The sequence below is a fragment of the Equus asinus genome, chromosome 1, assembly GCF_041296235.1.
Source record: "Equus asinus isolate D_3611 breed Donkey chromosome 1, EquAss-T2T_v2, whole genome shotgun sequence".
Lineage (NCBI taxonomy): Eukaryota > Metazoa > Chordata > Mammalia > Perissodactyla > Equidae > Equus > Equus asinus.
The window spans coordinates 183,974,322-183,994,859 of NC_091790.1; the positions used below are offsets into that span (position 1 = coordinate 183,974,322).

The 20,538-nt window shown below is 39.9% G+C and overlaps 1 protein-coding gene across 1 annotated transcript in view; it reads left to right on the plus strand.

The window, feature by feature from the left end:
- The first annotated feature begins 776 nt into the window (after positions 1-776).
- Positions 777-20,538, plus strand: part of NRF1 (nuclear respiratory factor 1) — a 124,826-nt gene continuing 105,064 nt past the window's right edge. The window contains exon 1 of the mRNA XM_070513300.1: positions 777-908. The gene's annotated coding sequence lies outside the window, so the exon portion shown is untranslated. The remainder of the gene's footprint in view (positions 909-20,538) is intronic.

The window sequence follows — 20,538 nt, forward strand, 5'->3', positions numbered from 1 at the left end:
AAACAATCGGCTTGAGTGATTCTGATGCAGGTAGTCTCCCGATCACGATTTAAAAAACAAAGAACAACAAAAACGACCTCTCCTGTGTCTCTAACGTTAGTTTTTCTGCTATCCACCCCTCCTGACTTCTCAGGCACCTGCTTGGGGGTCCCTATTGCTTGACTCCCTCCACTCACTGTATAAGCTCAAAGAGAGCGAGGACTTCCGTCTTCCTAAGAGGTGCATCTCCAGCGCGCCCAGAACAATATTTGGCACAGAAAGGGCCCTCTAGACATGTTCAGAGAACGCATGAAGGAGCGAAAAAATTAATATACTGCTTTGTACAAAAACTTTTGCTTTTAAATACCTGGGCAGAGTTTGAAATAGGGAAGCAAAGGTCATTCCAGAGAGAGGGTGAGGACGCGACTGGCAAGGCGCGGCTGCGGAAAGCGCCGGGAAGCCCCTTTCCGACCGCCGAGGCGTATTCCGGAGGTCCCGATTCCCCGGGCTGGGGGGCGAGAAGCATTACCATTTCCAGATTAGCAACCATCTTGGGCAGCCCTGCGCCACTTCTCCGGGGCGTCCGCATTTGACTAGTTCAGCTGCTTTCGTGATTCCGGCCCCACCCAAAGCTTTGAAGCGAAAAGCGAAGCGAGGATGTCGCGGGGGGCAGCAGGGACCCCGGCCCAGAGCGCCCTCCCTCCCAGCCCCGCCGAGGCAGCGCCGACCTCCCCATCATGGCGGCCGCCGGGCGGGGAAGCCAGCCGTGCGTCGCGTGCGTGCCTCCTCTCCCTCCCCTCCCCCTCCTCGGCGGCGGCGGCGGCAGAGGCGGCAGCGCTCGCCATTGCCGCTGGTGGCAGGAGGCTGCGAGGAGCCGGCGCGGTCGCAGTCTCCACGGCGCAGGCCCACGGTAGCGCAGCCGCTCTGAGGTGAGTGCCCTACCGCGCAATCTCCAGCTATTTCAGCCCCGGCGCAGCCGCAACACGCCGCCCGCCCGCCGGCCGGCCGGCCCGCCCCGCAGCCGGCACCCTGCCGCCCCCGGCTCCGGGCCTGGGCCCCCACCGGACTCGGCCCGCCTCGGGCGGGGGGCCCTGGCCCGGCCCAGTCAAACCGCCACCCCGAGGATGCGCAGGCCGCACTAGGCCCCAGGCGTCCTGGCGGGCTCGGGAGGGAGGCGCTGCCCTCCTGAGAGCCCCAGGGTTCCGGCCTCCCCCGCCGCCTGAGGCTCTCGGGGCCGCGGCCTCCTCTCCTCCGTGGAACCCCGGGCCCGGCCTGCCCACGGGCTCGGGAGCGGGAGGCCCGGGAGAACGCGCCGGGCCCGGGAGCGGGAGGTGGGCGGGCTGCGCGGGACCGGAGCCGCGGCTCCCTGCTCGCCCCCTCGGCTTTTCCCGGGTCTGGTCCGCGGGCGGCGCGGCGCGGCGCGGCGGGCAGGGCCGGGGCGCGGGAGCCGCTGTCTCCTGCGGGAGAGGAGGCTGGCTCTTTGGGCGACCTCCGAAGCTTCCCTCCCGCCGGGATGGCGTGGGCTTGTTACCCAGGTAGACTGGGGGACGCTGGAATATGGCGCGTTGCCCACCTTCTTGCAAGTTAGGAGGCGGCCCGGACCGTAGCGGCGGCAGTTCGAGAAGGAGGGCGCAAAGTCCTTTTGTACGCAGAAATAAGGAGCGACATTGTGTTTTCTTCCCCAGCTGAGATGCTGCCCGTGGAGGGGCCTCGGTTCTTCTGTGCCTGGGGTGATGGTCCACTGGGAGAGGGGGAGTGGCGCGACCCTCGGAAGGAACCGAACCTATGCCACTGTGAAGACAGGGGCTCTAGATGGCCTTGTGCATGGGTATTACCCCCTTCCCCGGCCTTTTGGGGAACTCGAGGGTTTGCCCCTGCATGTTATCCACTTTATTGTACGATAATGTCCACTGCCTCTCTCACCTGTTGTGTCGTTGCTGTTGGTCCCAGAGTTTCTGCAGTGCATCTGACTGTGCCCATCAGAACTTGAAGTTGTTTTAAAATCTTAATATTTTTAGGGCTTCAAATGTTATCTGCTCCAGCCAGATGGAGGAGCTATTGCCTGGTCTCCATCCCTTCTTTTCACGCGTTAGATTAGAATATATTAATTGCTTACTTTAAAGCTTGTTGCAGTTATGCTTAATTCTTCCTGTGGTCGGAGCAAAATTCACGTTTTCTTAAGTGTGTAGAGACAGCGTATTGGGAAACTCTTCAGGTGAAAGATGGTGTTAGTGAGCCTGTCAGTTTAGACAGCTCTTGGCAGGAGAATGGGTATGCACATGTCACGTCTTTTGTTCCAGTGCATCACCTGTGCTCATGGTGATACTTTTCTCGTTTCATCTAGACCCAGCCTTTTAAAAAAATTCCTTTTCCTTTGGCCTTGAACAGTAAGTTATTTGGTTGTTCCTCACTCAAGGGAAGAGGGGAGCGGGAGTCTCGGAGATGCTGGTGTTTCGGTTTTTTGTTTTTTTTTTTTTTTAATTCAGTAGAAGCCTGACTCCCTAGAACTGTGTTTGAAAGTTCTTGATGTGTTATCCTGTATGGTAGTGAAAATATGACTAGTTCTGCCTGCACATCTTAGTGTAATTTCCTTATTTTATGAGCATGAAAGCAAACATATAGTTGTCATATGTACTGTAGCATACTTATTCTTAACTCGGGTCCTAAATTGTGTGCAGAATGTTTTGTGAGACTTTTTTTTTTCTTCTGACAGGAGTTAGATGTAGCTTTCAACAGAATCCATCAGGTTAAGGGTTACTGTTTCCTATCTTTGAAGTCCTTTGATTTCATCTGGCATGGGTTCCCCCTCCACCCATCTCAAATGCAACATATATGAGGGAAAATGACTTTTTGCGTAGTAGTCAGTGGTCATATTCTCATTTAGCGCAAAAAAAAGAAAGTTTCTTATCCCCGAACCAGGACTTTCGTAGAAATAGTTATTTTACTAGGACTTTCATAGAAATAGTTATTTTACTAGGTTTTAAGGAAGTTTAGCTCCTGGATTTAGGAAAGTAACTCTAGGGATAAGAGATAATGAGAGCCCATGTCCAGATATAGAAGGGATTAGAAGAGAAAGGATTTTGTGTTTCCCTCCCAATTTTTGTATATAACAATGGAACCCAAAATTATGGTTTTTTTGTTTTATTAAATCACAGTTATGCATCAATCTCTAATTTTGTTAAGGACCTGAAAACCAACTTCCCATGATTTAAATACCGGAATTTGCATCGCCTATATGCTGTAGGTTCAAGCAAAACCAGACCCTGGGTTATCTTTAAGAAGTATTTTATGTGAAATAATCACAGATGGGTGACTTTTAAGGGAAATTTAAGCTCCTTGTGGTCTGGGATTAAATTTTTTATACCTTTTCTCTTATATATAATAAGGCATTCAGTAACTGTTGGAGAATAATAATAATGAATAGTGATTGTTGAAATAAAATTTTTTTCACAATTTTACAAATTTTGAAAAGGCATGCTGATTTTTTGGTTTTGGAAGGCCTGTAAACTGTCAGCCTTTAGAAGCATAACCTCCAGTTCTCTGGAGAACAGGAAGTTATTGCGTACATTTAGCTACTGTCAGATATCTTTAGGCAAGCACCGTGCTTCATGCTACAGCGGGCTTGTTCATCCATTCAGTGCCACTGTGAAGAGTTGGAGAGTAAAGGGAAGCTCTGTGGGCTCTTGAGTCTCAGAAGGGTCTACTCTAACCTCAAGAGTTTCAGTGTAATCTCTGGGGCTGTAATTAGTCCAGGAAATTCGATATTTGGATTTAGATGTGTGTGACTGTGTGATGCCTATTAATACATTTATAAATAGTATTTGGAAAATCAATCTTAGAAATAAATACCAATCTTTGGTTTTGTAAAAAACATTTCAGATGTTTTATACTAAAGAACATTTTCTCTCTGTTCTTTCCTTGAGAGCTAAAGCTTGTGTCTTCCGCTTACCCAAATATAATTTTCCATGAATGCTTAGTAAAACAGCAATGAGAAAGAAAGCCACTTAAGTTTATTTTAGAAACATTTTATTTAGACCAAGTCCAATCAGTGTCTTTTGAGGCTCTGGATACATGTTAATTTTTGTGTATTATGTATCATATAATTCTTTCTTTATTAACTAAGGGGTGGATTATCTACTTTCTTGGCTTTTCAGTTAGCACTTTTATCCATCAGTATTCTACTAAGGTGAACAGGCTGAAGAGAAATGGTAAAGGAGGTGAAACAAATCAATTTCAGGTGTTTCCAGAAGATTACAACCATATTGAGCTATTGGAAACTTTTAATCCTGGAGCAACAAGAATGCTTTGTCTGAAGTTATTTTGATGTAATATGGACAAAACTTAGGAAAGAAAAGAGTTTTTGACTGCTCAAGGAAAATAAGTAGATTATGTATACCTTGGAATGTATATTTTTTCTGAAGTGCGTTTCAGAATTAGGCTGATGTCTTTTTGACCCCACTCAATGCAGTTTAGTTACCGAAGCTTCAAAAAGATTTCATCGTGTCTGTGTGTTGTTTTTTTCCCCTTTTCGTCATGTGGCCTTTTGGCCTAAAATGTGAGCACTTATTTGAACTGAAGAAAAATCAGAAATACAACTCTGTAGAGATGTTCTAGTATATTTAGAAAAGACAACGAGGGCACAGTTAAGGCAGGCGTACCACATCTGTGACCCCTTAAGGCCAATCTGTATTGTATCACCAACAACAGTCACTTAGACAATAAGCTGACCATAAGGAATCTTTTCTAGAATCCCAGACTTGGTAGCCTGCCTTATCCAACTGCTACTGAGCTATCAGATAATTTCTTGAGGAAGTCATGTCTAATAAGGGAGGAGTGTGTGTGTGTGTGTTGGGGGAGAGTAAATGATATTGGTAAAAGAATCCAGTTTTTTTTTTAAAGATTTTATTTTTTTTCCTTTTTCTCCCCAAAGCCCCCCAGTACATAGTTGTATATTCTTCGTTGTGGGTCCTTCTAGTTGTGGCATGTGGGACGCCGCCTCAGCGTGGTTTGATGAGCAGTGCCATGTCCGTGCCCAGGATTCGAACCAACGAAACACTGGGCCGCCTGCAGCGGAGCGCGCGAACTTAACCACTCGGCCACGGGGCCAGCCCCAAAAGAATCTAGTTTTATAGATTGGGATGCTCACTGGAATTTTGGAAGTGTAGTATTTTTCAAAGAAGCTAGAAGAGCTACTTGTGTATGGATCATCACTTTGATGATTTAGACTATCTGCTATTTATAGTGTATTGTTTAGTATATAAGCATAGTACTTAGATTAATTCATGCATGCTGATTTCTGTGGTTACAAATGTGAAAAGTTTGACAGTTTAAGTGGACATTTTCTTGAGAACTCTTAAATGGTGCCTGTTGGATAAACTATGCCAAGCCTTTTACAAAATCATCATGAAGAATGAGCTTTGTATGTATAAACGTTAAGACCATTTTAAAAACCGAGCTTGTATTTTACTCTTGGTAATTGTAAAGTCTGCTTTTTAGGACTTGGAGTGTCTGTTTTGCTGCTGCTACTGAATGCTAATGTGGTTAGGCTGGCAGCTAAACCTACAAAGAACAAGAGGAAGTGAGGAAATGTCCCTTGAAACATTGCTTAAAGCTAAGCAATGGACTGGAAATGGGGAGGTAGGGACTAGAGAACTTAATTCTTGTTGGATATTCAAGAGGATGAGGCATACCCTCCATTGAGAATTACCTTAGATGTGTCCTTACTTTGGAGTGTTGCCATTCATTCACCAGACATTGATTAAAGATGTACTATATTCCAGGTGTGTGCTAGGTGCTAGAGTAACAAATAAACCATGGGCCTTGTCTGTAGGGGAGAAAGATAAGGGCTCAGTTAACTATAATACAACTTGTTGAGAATCAAGACAGAGTAAAGAAAGTGGTATGCAATTATAGAGGGAGGGAAGAATTCCTTGTTGGGAGGGGGTGAGTGATGCAGGGAAAATAGGTGAGGTTAGGAAAGACTTCTTGTAGGGGGTATTTAAGGAGGACTTTGAAGGGTAGTAGCTGTTTTTTTACTCTTAGAGAAGAAGAGGCTAGAGGAAGGGCATTGATAGTCTGATTTGAGAAATAGCAAGTAGATTTTGCTGTACTTGGAGGATAGTGGAAAATGTAGCTGATGAGACTGTGACCTGACTGGGAAGAGCTTGGAGGAAGATTATATGGCTAATGGATGATGATACCTTAAAGATAGGGAGTGTATAGGAAGAACAGAATTTGAGCAGGAAGGTAATAGGGTATGATTCTAGATGTGGGAATCAATATGTGTCAAATAGGTTAGGTATCTGAAGATTGGGCTAGAGCTCAAGGGGAAGTGGAGATCAGTTAAGAGATTTGTATTCATTAGCATAATGTCGTATAGAAACTGCAAAAGAGAATAATATCAGGAGTGAGGAGAAGACTAAGGGCAACCTTGGGTAGCATCTACATCTGAGAGTCCAGTGGAAGAAGAGGGGCCTCTCAGGAAAGTTGAAAAAGAGTGGCTAAAGAGATAAGATAAGTGGTAGAGGATTGAAGAAGCTGAGGATAGGGATTAAGGGAATTTTAACAGAATTTAGCAATGTGAAATACTACAGAGAGCTCATTAGGGTAAAAACTGGATTTGCTGGGGCCGGCCCGGTGGCACAGCAGTTAATTGTACATGTTCGGCTTCGGCAGCCCGGGGTTTGACGGTTCGGATCCCGGGTGCGGACATGGCACCACTTGGCACGCCGTGCTGTGGTGGGCGTCCCATATATAAAATGGAGGAAGATGGGCACGGATGTTGGCTCAGGGCCAGTCTTCCTCAGCAAAAAGAGGAGGATTAGCAGCAGATATTAGCTCAGTGCTAATCTTCCTCAAAATCCGCCCCCCCCCCAAAAACCAAAAAAAACCCTGGATTTGGCAATTAAGAGAGAAAAAGAAAATTTCTGAATGTGTTTATGTGTGTGTATGTGTATATATTGTTTTGCCAGGAATCATGATAAACACAATAGGTTTCTAAAGCATTATTGAATATAGGGGTAGGGCCTATGTAAAACTCAATTTAATAGAAGACCCATGCTTAGAAATAGGGCCTGTTACTCCCCTTCTCTCATGGGAATTACAGCTCAAAAGCTTTGGGAGGTGACTTAAATTCTGATAACTGGAGTTTATGTATTTGAGTATGTAGTATATCATATCTGAGTTTATAGTCTCTTAAAATGCAAATTCCTCTTAAAAGATTTTGAGGTTTTATGATAGTTACATGTTAAGTGCAGTGTTTTTTACCTGGGTTTTGTAGTTCTGGGGTTCATGAATATGTTTTGCCTGTGTGACTCTGAACCTCTTGAAATTGTATGCAGAATTGTGTGCATGTGCCTATGTGTTTTTTCTGGGGAGAGGGTCCATAACTTTTATGAGATTCTCAAAGGTTTCTTGACACACAGAAAAGTCAAGAGCCTTGTCAGTAATTTTAATGATTAAGTCAACTGTTCATGGTGTTAATTGCCTGAAATCAGTTATCTTGACTGACTGGGATAGATTAAGGGAAAGAAATTTTGAGTGGGTGTCTCAGGTGAGGAATTTTGGGAAGATATGCAGCATCTCTAGGAGACGGGAGTAGGAACACCAGAAGGAAGGTGGGAGGCATGCCAAAGCAAAGCTTAACCCATTTCAGAGTTTTGCCGAAGTCTTCTGGATTCCTTGGTTTTTTATACTCCAGGATTCACACTAGTAGACGACTGTTCATGCACTGTATACAGTAGGCTTTGTGGGGGGATCAAATTATTATTGTTTTAAAGAGAAAGTGAGTTGAAAGAAAGCTAAATGGTTCATAGATTGCACTGAAAAATTCATTTTTAAGTTGGGAGTTATACTTTGGAAAATTTCTAAAATGCACAAATCTTTCAATCAAATGATCTGGGGCAAGATATTTCTTCTCTCCTTACTTTTCCTTACTTAAATTTTCATGAAATGAAAGCACCATTGGTCTATTTTATATGGTCTTTCTGAAATATGACAATTATGGAATGCTTTGAGGTCTCAGATGAGTTAATGTGAACAATTGCTAGTGTTCACATTTCTTAACTGATTAATAAAATTTAGAAATTTAAGCAAATTGTTTAATAATGCTCCATACTAGAACTTACTTGGTTCCCAAGATGTTTCATTCTGAAATTTTAGATAATTGGTCATTTTTGCTTTTTTCCCTCTAAGCTTTGGATCTTTGAAATTAGAGTAGGAGACAGTTTTGTCAGGTAGGGCCTAGATTCTAGGGCAGTGGTCTCCAACTTTTGTTATCTTTCCAAGTAAAATTTTGAACACACATTTCTGAATCACATTTATTTACAAATGATGTTCCTATGCTATTGTACTAATACATTTATGTGCATATATGTAGAAGGTAGATATTTTAAAAGGATGAGATAAAGATGAAATAAACAGTATTTTTTAATGTCTTGCTAATTGAGTTAATGGTGGTTCAGTAACTTACTTTGAGTTTCATTAGCTTGTTTTTATAAATATATTTGCTCATAATGTATGATATTTTTTCTATAATTAATGCCAGTTGGCAATATTTTATAGGATACCCTGTAAAAGTATTGGTAAATACAAGAATGATAAGAATAAATATATTACTTAATCTTACAGAAAACTTGTGTTATGTACTTTGTAATTAGCTTGTATTTGTGGATTATCCTTACATTGGCTAAATCTACAAAGAAGATCCCTAAATAGAACTGGAGTATTTTCTTTGCTTACTTTTTTTGGTCCTTTGTCTTTCATCAAACAATTATGAAATAAAATTCTTAGTAATAGATCTTCCATATAAAAATAACCTACAAATTAAAGAACCAGCCAAGGTTTGCTAAATAAAAACACCGTCATAGAACGTCTCTTCGCTGAAAACTGGCTTCAGGTACTAAGTCTAAAGAAGAAATAATTCTGGTATCACCAGTTATGTGACTGGGTGTTAAAATTTTTGTCTTCCTTAGTTTTTGGCTCTATATTTTAAGTTTTTTTCATTGAAAATATATTTTTTATGGTGAAAAATGTTAGAAAGAAAACAACCCCCACAAATCGATTATCTTTGGTTTATAAGCATATAGGTGATTTTCATTTTCTTTCTTGAAGTTTTCATTATTTTTCAGATTGTCTTTAATGAAAATGCATCAACTTTTGTAACCAGAAAACATAAACATAAATATGAATAATTATGGCCTAGGGACTCACTATCAGATTTTGGGCGTGCTAAGTCATGTATCCTCACTGGGCCTTTTTCCCCACTTGAAAAATGAAGAGGACAGAAATGATATTTAAAGTTTCTTCTAAATAAAAATTCTTTCTAAAATTAGTTCTGAGTCTGTTATGACATGTTAAACAATAAATATGAATTTTCTTAAAGTAAAAATGTATGTATATGCGTTCATGGTAGAAAAGCAAAAAGTTAAAAATAATTGTGATCTATCATATATAGATAAGTAACACTATTTTGATATGTATGGTTTTAGATATTCCTAAGTATATATGTAGTATGTGTGTGCACACTACATATACATACTGTATATGATTATATGAAATGACACTGTGCATACTGTCTCGAACCAAAAATACCTAAGGATATTGGATTTATCTATTTCTACCCTGAAACATTCTTAATGAGGCGGTTATAAATCCATTTGTTTTAATGAAATTAAAAGATATTTAAAAGTTTCCCTCCAAATAAAAATTTGCCCAGGAAGTGCTTACTGTCTGTTTCATGCTCTGTGTGGTTTTGCTGAGGTAAGGGTCTGGAGTAAGGGCGGAAGGGCCTGCCTGTGAAAGCTCACTTAGTGAAGAATGAGAGCTAAATCCTGGGTTAACCTCACATTCCTTCACATGTTAACTTGCTGCTTCTCCACTCTGCTCTCATACTTCCCTGAGCTAAGATTCCTATTTGCAGGATAGTTACTGAAGTGAACAAGTTTGTCTCGATATACGATTGGTCTTCTGTTTTACCCGGGGACCTTCTGAGTTGTTATATTCCCATCGAGAGCAAGTTAGATATTAGAAGTAGCAATAGTGTAATACAGAGGTGTTAAAAATGCCTGTTGTTTTAGCATTAACTAGGAGGAGTTCAAAAGATTTTATATGCATAAAATATAAATATTTTTATTTGCAAATATAAAATGTTATGTAATCTAATTCATGCTCTCCCTCAATGAAGTATGTGATATATGTGTATATATATAAAATTCTAATTTTATGTAAAGAATAACTGGATCTTCCTCTGAGTTGACTTCCTTAAAGATTTTATACAGTGGATTCTCTTTAGAGTTAGTAATCTAATCCAATTTTCCTGCCTACTCATTTATTTGGTAGCTGGTTTGTTGTTTTTTATACAAAATGGAAAGCAAACCTAGGGTAAATACTTCATTAGTTACTGCAATTAATATCTAAAGTAATTTAGTCACTTCTCATCTTAGTATAAAGCCTGTGGAGATGTCTGTCAGAAGAAAAAAGTGTGTTTATTCTCTTCCCTTCCAATATGAAGACTGGGATCTTTTCTAGGAGAAAAACGTTATCATTTATACTTGACAATTAAGATGCTTAAATCAGTATTTTACAGACATAGGGAGAAGTGGAGAATTTGGGAATAAAAAGTACAAACTTTTTGCTTGCGTTTGTCTTCAGTTTTCATGTCTGAAAGGTGTGAGAGCAGTAGCTAATTCTACCTTGAGAATCCATCAAGGTAGATTGTTTTCGTTTGAAAGAAATCTATTTTGTAGCTAAATGAGTGGTATATATCCAATGCCATTTAAATAGGTAATCTTCAATTAGTATTAATTTAGGGCTTTTGGTACAGTAGTGATTCTTATCTTTTAGGCTAGCATGATTTTGAAATTATCCTTTTTTTAAGAATAATGATTATTTTATAACAATAACTATTTTCCCTTAAAAAGTTTGTGCAGCTGTTCCATGTAAATCTGCCCACTCATTTGGCCTGCCAATAGTTTCAGAACTCTATATCCAATGGCCTAATTGACATTTCTTGGATGCTTCAGATGTACTTCATCCCAAAGTGAAATTCCCTTCTCAAACTTGGCCCTGTTCCACTCTTGCTTACCTCAGTGAAGGGTACCAGCGTTTCATCCAGTTTCTTAGAACTGAAACCTTGGTCTTTCCATATCATCAAATCCTGTTTATTTAACTTTCCAAATAAACTCCACTTGTCCTCTTCATTTCTACCATCCCCACTTTTGTCTGAGTTGCTTTTGTTTCTTTTCTGGACTGGTGCTGTAACCTGTAACTGGCCTACCTGCATTCAGTCTAGCTGAGCACTAGTCCATTCTCATTGCAGGCAGAATTAATTGATCTGTTGTAAATACACAAGTTTCATCTCGTCCTCCGTTGAATTTAGGATGAAGATAAAGCTTCTTAATGTGGCCGTACCAACGATGTAGGTAGGCCATATCTAAATCCCTAGATCCTTCAGCTTTCTTGGAAAGGTAGTGGGTTATGCTGGAAAGATAGTTTGGGGGCTGTATTAGTTTGTTAGGGCTATCATAACAAATTACCGTAAACTTGGTGCCTTGAAACAACACAAATTTATTCTCTCATAGTTCTGTAGGCCAAAAATCAGGAATGAGGTGTTGAAGAGCCACAGTGCTGTGGAGGCTCTAAGGAAGCATCTGTTCTTTGCCTCTTCCAGCTTTTGTGGTTGCTTGCATCCCTTGCCTTGTAGCTAACATCGCTCCAGTCTCTGCCTCTGTGGGCACATTCTTTCCTACCCTTCTGTCTATATAATCTCTCTTGGCCTCACTCTTACAAGGATACTTGTTATTGGATTTAGGACCAACCTGGGTAATCCAGAATGATCTCCTCATCTCAAAATCCTTAACTTAGTTACATCTGAAAGAGCTTTTTTTCCCAATAGGGTAGCATTCGCAGGTTTCAGGAATTAGGATGTGGACATATCTTTTTGGGAGCCACCATTCAACCCACTACAGGGCCTCTGGGTTTAAATTCTGATAATGTCACCTACGAGCTTTGCAACCTTGAGCATGTTACTTACTTAACGTTTCTGAGTCTGAATCTCCTTAATTTTAAAACAAAGATATGGGGGCCAGCCCCGTCCATGGCCGAGTGGTTAAGTTCTCGCGCTCCGCTTTGGCAGCCCAGGGTTTCGCTGGTTCAAATCCTGGGCACGGGCATGGCATCGTTCATCAGGCCATGCTGAGGAGACGTCCGACATGCCACAACTAGAAGGACCCACAACTAAAATATACAACTATGTACTGGGGGGATTTGGGGAGAAAAAGCAGGAAAAAAAAAGATTGGCAACAGTTGTTAGCTCAGGTGCCAATCTGAAAATAAATAAATAAATAAAAATTAAACAAGGATAATAATGCCTGTACGATTGATATGTGAAGATTTAAGGAAAATTCAGGTGAAGTACTTGACACATTGGTAGCTAACTCATTTTAAATGTTGCCTTCCACATACAAACTACTCTGACCTTACTGCACTTTGTCAGGGTCCCTAGATATCATGTGTGGCCTAGAGTCCAGCATGACTGGTCAGGGAAGTACAAACTACAGTGAGTCCAATTTCTGTTTGCTGGGCAGTGCATAGCCACTCTGATTAACGTAGTAGCAGAAGTTTGAATTAGGTTTATTTGTAACCACATCATAAGATTGGCTCATTAAACTTAGAATTGGTTAAAACCTCCAGGTCTTTTTCATTGGTGTAACTATTAAACCTCTATTGTGTTTAGATCCAAGTGCACATTGTCAAGTATTAACATTTTATTACAAGTGTTACGTTATCAAGTCATAGTGCCTCCTGCATAATAGGAACTAAATTATGCTGAATTTAATGTTGCTGCATGGTTCAAAGGAATCTTTAAATTTAACCTACTTTGGTGCTATTCAGAGAGTATTTTTTAAAACAAATGCTGTGGTGAGTATAAAAAGGAAAAGAGTTACCATTGAAGTAGCAATGTGTCAATTATATTGGGCAGATGGATGGCATCACTAGATAACTCCTGCACATAATCAGTGGCTGACTGCCTCCAGGTTGATGGACACCTTGCTTTTGATGCTTCTGTCAGGTATATGAGATGTGTGTCCATTGCTTATTTAACAAATATACTTTTAATGATTTCCCTATTATTGTCATACTGATATTATTTGCATTTGAGATAAAAGATGATGTAGAAATATGTTTTAAAAATATTTATTTTTGAATAAGTATTACAGGCAAATGGTTAAAAGATCAAACAACATAAGAGGAATTCAGTGAAAAATGAAAAATTTCTTTCCCACAGTTTCTCTGTCAAGAAACAACCAGCACTACTGGTTTCTTGAGTATCCATCAGGGTAGGCTAAGCAAAAGTGTGTGTGTTTGTGTCTCCCTTTCAAAAAACACGAATGATTGCTTATATGCATGTGGTCCTCTAGAAAGTGCTTTCCGCCCCCCGCCCCCCCCCCTCCCCCGCCAATGACATGTTTTGTATTCTGATCCTCAGCACCAGTGTGGGATTTCTAGTTTTTTTGCGCTATTGTTGAGAGGCAGGGAACCAAATTCCATAGCTTCCTTTACCATTTTGATTGTGTGGGATGCATTTCCAAGAAAGTTGTATATTATATAGTCTTTTGTGAAGGAATTCTCTTTGTAGGCTAAGTTTATACCAGAGAAGTAAGACCAGTTTTAATTCAGGATGTTTATTTAGAAAACAAGTAAAGAAAAACCCATCAATTCAAATTGGTTTAACACATTATCATGGTATTGCTTGAGCCCTTTTCATGCTTGCTAAATGAATTACTCATTTTGATTATATTGACAACAGGGCTAAATAAATTATTCCAAGAGACTGGTAGATAGCATAGGTCTAGTTGAGGAAGAGCTGGAATGTCCAAGAATAGGAGGGCTGTGGCAGTCATTACATTCTACCTTGGGTTATTTGGTTTTTTTCCCCCTCTCTCTCATTACACTGTAAGCCAGAAGTTCTTAGTCTTTGGTCTCAGGACCCTTTTGTATTCTTAAAAATTATTGAGGACTCGAGTTTTTGTTTATGTGGGTTATGATTTTTGATATTTACTGTATTAGAAATTAAAGCAGAACTTTTAAAAATGCTTATTAATTTTAAAATAACAGTATACCTACTACACGTTAAAATAAGTGAAATATTTTGATTAAAAATAACTATATTTTCCAAAACAAAAAACAACAGTGAAAAGAATGGTGGTGTTTTGCAGTTTTTGCAAATTTCCTTCATGTCTGGCTTGATAGAAGACAGCTAGATTCTCATATCTGCTTTTGCACTCAACCTGCTGCAATATGTTGCTTTGATTAAAGTATAGGAAGATCTGGTCTCACACCAAATATGTAGTTAGAAAAGGGAAGAGTATTTTAAGAGCCTTTTGAGATTATTGTGGATATTCTTCTTTGATATTACACCAAAACTCAGCAGTATTAATTTCTTAAAGGTGAGTTGCAACGTGGAATCTGAAACCATAACTGTACTTTGTTACATTGAAATCTATTGGTTTAACATGTACGTTGAATGGATCTTGTACGTTGAATGGATCTTTTAACATGTGCATCATTTTGTAACATCATACATTGGTCATTTGGAAAATATTAGTTTACTGAGTTATGCAGATCTTCCATGTGTTGACACAAAAATCACATTCATTAACGCTCCCGCTGATCTCATCAGAAAAGGCTTTTCAGTAATGGGAAGCTATCAAGCTCACTGTGGCAGATAGAAGTTTTCCAAAATTCTAATTATCACTTGAAATAACAATTTTTACCATTGGCAACAAATACTGTCAGTTGTTTTCCTTGAAGTGACAGGCTCACTTTGTTAATTTTTAAGAAAATATCTATCAGTTACCCAGGTCTCAATAACCAGATAGTTTGTCTGTCAGCCACTCTCTCAAGTGAAGATGGTGTTCCTTCGGGTAAAGTGGCTAAATCACTTTGCAACTCAAAACATGGTACATGTGCTTTTTAAAACAGCCATCACACTTCTGAATGCAGAAGTGCTTTATGCATAGTTTCCACTTGGTTACACAGAATAGTAAAAGGACATGAACTCGAGATGAATATTTAATGAAGTTAATAATTCTTGCTCTTTCCTCAACACATTCTTAAATAAAATTGACTTTTTTTTTTACTTTTACTGTAAGTATGGGAAGGTGAAGAATATAATTACTGCTAGTTCACTTTGGTGCCATTGCCTTAAATTGTGCTAAGGTGCTAGTAGTTTTACCCTACCATTGCTTTTGCATCGTAAGTTCAAATATAAGCACAATGAAAAAAGGCATATAATCTCTTTGTTATGAAGATAGTTTTGACCTCATGGATCCCTTGAAAAAGTCTCAGGGAACCCAGGGTTCCATGGCTCACTTTGAGAATTACTTCTGTAAGCCATTTGAGGGTTAAACTAATCCCCCTACTTTTTGGGTCCTTAATCCTCTAGATGTCCTCCTTCAATTTCTGGTCCAAGATTTTACATAGAAAAGGTGCTCAAAGAATTTCTTTTGGTGAATGTGATATAATGACATTTTAACAGGACAAAACTTGGTGAGTGAAATTATGTAGCTGCCTACATCTATCTAGGCAGTCTTGATTAGGGAGCTTTTCCACAGACATTTGTGGGAATGGGGTGAACAAATGGAATGTGGATGATAATACAGTCAGTAAGTGCAAATGATGAAAATGATGAAAAAAAGAATTAAATATAGGGTGACATTGAAATTAGAACTGACTGGTTTCAGAAATGCACAGGAAAAGGATATAAGTATAGCGCCAACAATTTCAGCCTTGTTAGGTTTCTTTCTTTCTTTTTGGCTGAGCAAGATTCACCCTGAGCTACCATCTGCTGCCAATCTTCCTCTTTTTGTATGTGAGCCACCACCACAGCATGGCCACTGACAGAGGAGTGGTGTAGGTCTATGCCTGGGAACCACACATGGGCCACTGAAGCAGAGTGCGAAGGGGCTGGCCCCTTGTTAGGTTTCTGTTAAGTCCTCTACTTTTTTTTTTTTAAAGATTTTATTTTTTTCCTTTTTCTCCCCAAAGCCCCCCGGTACATAGTTGTATGTTCTTTGTTGTGGGTCCTTCTAGTTGTGGCATGTGGGACGCTGCCTCAGCGTGGTTTGATGAGCAGTGCCATGTCCGTGCCCAGGATTCGAACCAACGAAACACTGGGCCGCCTGCAGCGGAGTGTGTGAACTTAACCACTCGGGCCATGGGGCCAGCCCCTGAGTCCTCTACTTTTTGGGTCCTTAAATTTTGTAGTGGTCTAAGAGAGGATCCTCAAGTAAAATGATTCTGATCTGAAAAGCAAGCATCTTGTTTAAATTTCAATAGGCCACTGCTTGTGCTTGATCTAGTGAAGTCTTTCCAAAAAGGGTTATGGAAGGTGAATCTTAAAAACAAATCACTTTGGGGGCCAGCCTGGTGGTGCAGTGGTTAAGTGCACACATTCCGCTTTGGCAGCCTGGGGTTCGCCAGTTCACATCCTGGGTGCAGACATGGCACCGCTTGGCACGCCACGCTGTGGTAGGTGTCCCACATGTAAGGTAGAGGAAGATGGGCCTGGATGTTGGCTCAGGGCCAGTCTTCCTCAGCGAAAGGAGGAGGATTGGCAGCAGTTAGCTCAGGGCTAATCTTCCTCAAAAACAAACAAACAAAAAAAACCAAATCACTTTTTATGAAAAATAGTGAATAAAAGTCCTGTGTTCGTATAAACTGCAGATCTAGGTAGATAGTTTAGATTGAGTAATCTCCCCATTTAAGGAAACCTGTCCTATGAATACCCTAGTGTGCTTATGGACTATTCTTCTCTGGTTTTGGGCAGGGAACTGGGTCATAAGATGGTGTGATATACGCTCTTCTTTTAATGTGGAAGCCTCAATCCATCTATCTATGTTTTGATAATCTCAAAATTTGCTAAAGAGTACTACTCCTCCTTTTGTTTTTAGGTGTTTTGTTTGTTATAGTCTATTTCTAATTCAGGGCTAGGGTGTAGGAATGGGCAGTAAAATTCAAGGCGGGAATAGGAAGGAACAGTACTAGTTCTACACCGTCTAGGTCTTTCCCCATGCTCACCCCCAAGCCCCATCCCTACGTTTAAAAAAGACTACTTACTCCTATCTCAAGTAAATATTGTAAGAGATAAGGTATTTCTAAGCATCAAAACCACACAGTTTTTTGTTTCATGTTAAAAGTTACTGGATCTAGGAGCTGACTGGTGGCATAGTGGTTAAGTTTGTGCACTCTGCTTCAGCGGCCCGGGGTTCACCTGTTTGGATCCTGGGTATGGACCTGCACACCGCTTATGAAGCCATGCTGTGGCAGGCATCCCACATATAAAGTAAAGGAAGATGAACACAGATGTTAGCTCAAGGCCAGTCTTCCTCAGCCTAAAAAGAAGAGGATTGGTGGCGGATGTTAGCTCAGGGCCAATCTTCCTCAAAAAAAAAATAATAATAACTGGATCTACTTTAAGGAGTTTCTTCAAACATCTTGTGAATTTACCTTTTATCCTTGAAGGTCATTGCTTCAAATTACAATGGATACTACTGAAAAGTTGGGTAGGATAGGCATTACCTAGACTTTGGTTATTATCATACCTATGTAACAATGTGAGAGGATACAGCCAGTGCAGGGGTTGTGTTACTATGTGATGTGAGCCACTTCTGTGTGCTTCTTGTTATAGGTGCCACGTTCTGGTTAGAAACCATTTTAAGTCACCAAGCTGGAAAATACCAGGCAGAAGTTAATCTTATTTTTATGACATCCCTAAAAGACTAAATACTGTTTTAAAACTGACCTAAGTAAAAAGTCTGCTTTCAACCAGAGTTTTAAGTGAAAATGTGAAATAAGGCCGTATTCAAAATAATTTATGTGTTACATTTACTGGACAGATTTAATTTTGAGATCTATATGCAAGGCACAGATTGGAATGAGTGCGACAGATATTTTATGGAATGTAGATTTCAGATTATTTGCTTGTAAATAGACACATGGAAACCCACCTTCAGAACTCCTGCTTTAAATTTTCTAAAAATTTTCTCGTTTATAGAAGATACATTTATCTCTGTTATTCCTCTAGTACCATATCCCATTTAAATAATTTGAAGAGATTAGAGTTAAGTACTACTACTTTGGTATAACTTCTGTAGCTGTTGCCTTTTAAGATACTTCAGGCAGGAAAAAGGATATAGAACAATATAATGAATACCACGTACTTTCTGCCCGGCTTAAGAAATAAAATCACAGATAATGTTGAAGCCTTCTGGATGCTCCTTCCTCATCCTAGACTCCTCCCTTCCCAGCTATGACTGCTATTCTGAATTTGGTGTTTATCATTCCCCTGCATTTAAAAAAACTTTCCCTTCATGTTTTGTATTCATAGAAAAGATATTATTTTGTATGTTTTTAAACTTTATATGAGGTTAATCTTTCTTGGTACACGTAGTTATAGTTCACTCATTTTACATGCTGCATAATATTTGATTATTGGAGTGTGAAAGTAATATATGATCTTTATAGAGAGTTTTGAAAATAAAGTATAAAGATGAAAAATTTGTAGCCCTGGCATCCAGAGATGCCACAATCTTGGTTTTTTTCCTTTACTTCCTCCCTTCCCACTTAAGTTTATGTGTTTTTTTTTTTTACTATATAAGGGATACAGTTTTATGGATTACATGAAATTGCAAAGTAGCCACATACAGGCTGTCATCCTGTTTTAGTTGATTCTTAGTTGAAAAAGGAAAGAAAATGAATGAATGAGCATTACATATCAGACATACACCTGGTCAATTTCCTGTCTATACCAAATATTGATGGCATATTTCTTAGTATAGAAAAACTGTATAAGTGGCATCTGGGAAGAGTTAGGTAGTATTGTTTAACGTGTTTTTAAACTTATATGAGAGTAAACAGTAATTTTTCTAGTAAACAGATTTACCAGATAAGAGATGCTTATCTCTTTAAACACTAAGTACAATTTTGGTTTTAACCATTTTTGATTAAAAAGTGAAAAAGATGAAATACTTAGGTGTACATTTAACAAAATATGTACAAGATTTTTATGAGGAAAACTAAAAAACTCTGATGAAAGAAATCAAAGAACTAAAATAGAGATATTCCATGTTTATGGATCAGAAGACTCAATATAGTCAAGATGTCAGTTCATTCTAACTTGATCTGTAGATTCAATGCAATCCCAATCAGAATCCTAGCACATTATCTTATGGATATTGACAAACTGATTCTAAAGTTAATATGGAGAACCAAAAGAGCCAGAATAACTAACACAATATTGAAGAAGAACAAAGTTGGAAGACTGTCACTTCAAGACTTACTATAAAGCTACAGTAATCAAGGCAGTGTGGTATTGGTGAAAGAATAAACAAATAATAGATCACCGGGGGGCCAGCTCTGTGGCCTAGTGGTTAAGTTTGATGCTTGGTGGCTTGGATTCGGTTCCCAGGTGCGGACCTACACCACTCGTCAGTGGCCATGCTGTGGCGGCAACCCATATACAAAATAGAGGAAGACTGGGAGCTAGACTGGTGGCATAGTGGTTAAGTTTGCATGCTCTGCTTCAGTGGCCTGGGGTTCACTGGTTTGGGTCCTGGGCATGGACCTGTGCACCGCTTATCAAGCCATGCTGTGGCAGGCGTCCCACATATAAAGTAGAAGAAGATGGGCATGGATGTTATCTCAAGGCCAGTCTTCCTCAGCAAAAAGAGGAGAATTGGCAGCGGATGTTAGCTCAGGCTAATCTTTCAAAAAAGAAAAAAGAGAGGAAGATTGGCACAGATGTTAGCTCAGGGTGAATCTTCCTCAAGCAAAAAGAGGAAGATTGGTAACAGATGTTAGCTCAGGGCAAATCTTCCTCAGCCAAAAAAAAGAAAAAAGATCAATGGAACAGAATAAAGAGCCCAGAAATAGACCCCCATAAATATAGTCAACTGATCTTTGACAAAGGAGCAAAGGCAATACAATGGAGCAAAGATGGTATTTTCAACAGATTTGGTATTGGAACAACTGGACATCCACATGCCAAAAAATGAATCTAGGCACAGACTTTACACCCTTCACAAAACTTAGCTCAAAATGGATTGTAGACCTAAACATGAAACACAAAACTGTAAAACTCCTAGAAGATAACATAAGAAAAAACCTTGATGACCTTGGGTATGGCAATGACTTTTTAGATACGACACCAAAGGCATGATGCATGAAAGAAAGAATTGATAACTGGTACATCCATATGATGGAATATTATTTAGCACTAAAAAGAAATAAGCTGTTAAGCCATGAAAAGGCATGGAGGAACCTTAAATGCATATTACTAAGTGAAAGAAGCCAACCTGAAAAGCCCACGTATTGTATGACATTCTGGAAAAGGCAAAACTATGGAGATTGTGAAAGGATCAGTGGTTGCCAGGGTTTGGGAGAAGGGAGTGAGGGAGCATGAGGGATTTGGGGGCAGTGAAACCATTCTGTGTATATTGTAATGGAAGGTACGTTATAATAAACTTGTCAAATCTCATAAACTGTACAACATAAAGAGTG